Source organism: Gymnoscopelus microlampas (genome assembly GCF_963454915.1).
Source record: "Gymnoscopelus microlampas genome assembly, chromosome: 11".
NCBI classification, from domain to species: domain Eukaryota; kingdom Metazoa; phylum Chordata; class Actinopteri; order Myctophiformes; family Myctophidae; genus Gymnoscopelus; species Gymnoscopelus microlampas.
Genome location: NC_139948.1, coordinates 43,678,288 through 43,683,241, shown reverse-complemented (window position 1 = coordinate 43,683,241; position 4,954 = coordinate 43,678,288).

The following is a 4,954-nucleotide window of genomic DNA, read 5'->3' as shown; positions in this document are numbered from 1 at the left end:
ATACACAAGGTTTGTTCGGTACCATAGAAGAAGAAGAAGAGGTAACGAAAGAGATTAAGAAATGCATTTCTTTTGCGTCTCCTGGTCCCCATGTGTTCCTGGTTGTGATCCAGACGATTTACAAAAGAAGAAAAAGACACAGTAAACATGATCCAGATCACCTTTGGAGAACAGGCAGACTGTTATACGATGGTCTTGTTCACCAAGGGAGATAATCTGGATGATGAAGAAGGAACTTCCATTGATGAGATGATCAGTGAAAATCAAGATCTGAAAGACTTTGTTAAGCGATGTCACAGAAGATATCATGTTTTTAACAACTAAAATAAAGATCCCTCTCAGGTCACTGAACTACTGCAGAAGATCAACGAAATGGTGGAGCAAAACGGAGGAAAGTACTACACCAATGCAATGTTCAGAGAGGCTGAGGAAGCCATAACAGCTAAAATGCAACGTGTTCTGAGGGAAAATCCTGGCTTGACACGGGAAGAAGCAAAAAGAAGAGCTGAGGAAGATAATAGCTTCCTTAACAAGCACTCCGAAGTCATATTGCAATGTGTAAATCTTGCAACTAAAGTACTAGATTTTGCATTGTCAGGTAAACTTAAGATTCCGGACAATTGCAAATTGCAGTGATTTTCCAGTCTGTCTGTTGGTCATTAGTTTAAGCTGATTACACCAACAGAGAGATAAAGACAGAAAGTTAATTGTAATAATGATTGATATGTACATACATATTTCTGGCTTTTTATAGATTTTGTCTAAATAAATTATTGCTACGATTGACTTTATGTATAATGGTAATCTGAATATAAATATGTAATTCATAATAAACCGTCTTATTATGTATAGTCTTGCGATCACTCCATTAATAAATGTCAATATTGAAAATAATGTGCATGGATTAATATAGGACCACAATGGAAATATCCTTTTGGCTCTGTTGTGTTTTTATCCTTTTGATTATTTCTGTATCCGGGGCATGATCTGGCTAGATGGGCCACTTGTATATTGTTGATAAATAAATAATTTCAATCAATCAATAAAAACAATGTGTTGTACTGTGCAGCTGTTTAAAGACGATGGTGTTTCATGACAAAATAGCTTGTAATAATATATGTTTTAATAACACTACTTTTCTATATTATTTTGTCTGTCATTCACAAGTATTCAGACTAGTTGCTGTCGGGCAGAAACATTATATGTACAAAACTGTTACTCTTCAGGATTCGGAAAAACAGAACCTGTGCTCCATGGATACAATATAGTTATGATTAAGTCACAAGCTTTTTTCAACATTGGTACAGTATTTACAAAACTCAGTCACACTTTCAACCTGACATGCCTATTTTAGGCAGTTCAAAATAGCAGATCTACAAACTCACAATGTGGTGTCTCGTAACACATTGTGAGCTTGCAGATCTGCTATATTTGCTACTGTTGAGCGACACTCTTGTGCATTCATTTATGGAAAAATAAATAATGAAATATGGAGATACAAGATTTCTGCCTGACAGTGACAATGTTTTTATTTGACCTTTATTTATACAGGTAACTCCCATTGAGATACTAGATCTCTTTTTATGAGGGAACCATGTTCAGGGTATAAGCAGCACATATGGCACATACACACATGCTGCAAAACATCTCAATGACAGTGGTGTCAATAATATAATATGAAATTAACAAACTGAATTAATTGTCCAAAGCCTAAATCCAATTTTCAGAAGGGAGGAAGCACTCCTCCTCCACAACACTCCTGAATAACGAGTGAGATTTGTGCAACGTGCACAATATAATGAACTTACAACCATGCCAATATTTGCATATACGATCATTAAGTATATGCTCTGCCACACCTCATCTTTAGCGTAAAACGTATTAACATCTGCTTAACTTTTAAGATAACTTAAATATATATATATTGATTGAATACTTTACTTTATTTAACATATGTATATAATATCAACATATATATGAGTATAAGTGAACAATCTATCACCAGTTAATATGAATATGTATATATTGTCAACAAGGAATATGATTGATATGTATTATGTACAGTGTTGGTCGGCTTCAACAGTGGGCATCTGGATAATAAAGTCTATCAACAGTGGATATGAGAATAAACATGCTGTAGGATATGTATATACTTTCAACTGGCCTGGCTTGCTTTGGTCAGTCGTGTTAATTTTGTTAATGTTAGTTTTATTTGACATCTGTCATACTCAGTGTGCACTATATATGACTAGGCCTACTGTTGTTTCAAATCTAATAACTTGCAATTTCATTGAACTTGGTGTAACGTGATCACCCTCTGCTGGACCTATGGAGGAACTGCTGTCACACACATTCACGAATTATTTACTTGAATAAAAGCATCATGTATTGTAGATGCATTCATTTTGCATAGTAATTTAAGGTGAGTTAAGCGGACACAGCTTCAAGTTATCAAACTGAAAATGATCCAGAAAGGATCAAAACGTTGTTTTAAATGAACATTTTGTTCATTGGTGTAATGTTACTCGGGTCTCTCTTCGACGAATAAGCCTTTCGCCCTTTACTAAAGACTTCCGTGGAGAGTGACATTCATGAGTTATGCATATTTTTGGAAGGTCTTGCCCCTTGGACAAGGCCAGAAAAAAATAAGAAAAAAATGAACATTTTGTACAGAGCAGTAAAACAAGAGCTGCAAGCTTTCCTTTTTATTTTTTAAACAGAACTACTGTGCTTTGCAGTTTGACCTGGCAGCAAGATTTGATTTTATTGACTGCGCCAAATAATTCTGTGTTAAAACCATCATGGAAAATATGCTTTGCTAGTCGTTTAACAACAAACCGCATTGAAAGAATCATCACAAGGAGAAAGTTGTTGTATTTCCAATATCCTCGCATATCTGAGGAATGGGTAGCTCCCAATTACACATGTATTCCTAGATCCTAGATTTCAAGTTTAACTTTCTACAAAAACAATAGAAGAGGGGGACCACTGTATAATGCAAAAATAGTTTTCAAACTTATTTTTTCAACTTTTTGTTTAGGCAAATGTGATGACTCTTCCTCAGGCAGCAATGAGGAGTTATCATACTCAGTGGTGTATAGTAACTAAGTACATTTACTCAAGTACTGTACTTAAGTACAATGTTGAGGTAAAATTTCCAATTTTCAGTACTAGTTTTTCAGTTCTACTCCACCACATCTCAGGAGCAAATATTATACTTTTACTCCACTACACTTTATTTGAAAACTTTAGTTACTAGTTACTTTGTTGATTTTGATGTTTATTACAAAACATACATTAACCACAGCCCCATACATTTCGGCCATTTGAAAATAGCCAAATGTCGAATCTGACTTGCTTTTGTTAAGACACTGATTTTTATACTGTTTCAGTGGTTCCTTCAGGGAGGAGTAACATACATTTCCCACAAGGCATTTGGGTTCTAGTACCTTCCAAGTTACAGTGAGTGAGTGGTCTAATCATGCCCTTCTGGACATTTCAAGACCCTCTAACAATTAATCATTTCACTGGTATTTTGTCTTAAGAGTGGCAACACAGTACCCTCGCTCTGTCCTGTGATAGTGACCATTGTTCTCAAGCTCCTTTATCTGACCTAATCTATCAACACTCTCATGTGAACACTCTCATGTGACATGACAGTCCCTTGGTTTCAATAGTGTAGTCACAGCTGTAGTTTATACAATTTTAAGTAAGCAGAACATGCACACATATAACCTGGCAATAATTATATGCAAACTTCCCTTGCTGGAAGGCCCGGATAATCGTACACACAATGAGTACATTTGTATACCAATAATTTTGTACTTTTACTCAAGTACATTTGGAATTCCTTACTTTTACTTGTAACAGAGTATTTCTACGTTGCAGAATTGATACTTTTACTTAAGTAAAAGATGTGGGTAGTCTACTTTTTCTACCACTGATATAGCCCTACTCAAAATGCGTTGCTCAGTAGTCTGTAAGGTTTTGAGACAATTTCATTTGCCTAAACAAAACGTTGCAAAATACAATCCCATACATGTGCAGAGTAGACTCTTAAATTATAGTGGATTTTAGATTTGTGTATTGGGTTATTTGATTTTTAGATAGGCAATTGCATTTTTTATATTGCAATCAGCAAAAATAATTGTGGTGTTTTTAATGGCACCTGTCTTTTTAAACATCTGTGATCATGCTGAAAGCTGAATAAACATTATAAATAAAAATAAAAACTATACAGTGGTCTCCCACCTCTGTTGTTTTTGTATTGGATTTTTGCCTCCTTTACTCTCCACTTTTTTGTAACTTTCTATTACAGTGGTTCTCAACCTTTTCAGGCTGTGACCCCCCCAAAATAATCATGACCCACAGATTGAGAACCACGTCTATATGAAATCTTTTTATACCAGGGTTAAAAAAAACGGCAAGCATCAGTCAAGGAGAATCTATTCTTCTTCACTTTCCTGAAAACTAAAAATGATGGAGCTGTATGAACAATTATTTCACCCACTTCTTGGCCTGTAAACCTGTGATGTGACAATAAAGCTAAATTCTGATTCATATAAAGCTCAATGACATAACCTGAACTTATTTTGAGAAAGATTCTCGTTATTTACTATTAGTAATTATTTTGAAAAAGTTTCTTATTGGGCTATTTTTGATCAACTAAGTTATTAGGCCACTCATTCATATTATGAGAACATTTCTTATTATTTTGAGAAATATTTTCAGGTAGGCTACTTGTCCTTATTTTGAGATACTCATTATTTTGAGATCTCATTTTGTGATTATTTGAGGATACCATATCATTATTTTGCTTATAGCAGCTTTAACCTAATATTTTAACTCATTATTTTGAGAATGTTTGTCATTATTTTGAGAAACCAATGATTTTTTTTTTCTCATTATAATGATTACATTAAACAGTATATTTTTATTTTTCATCACACTGGCG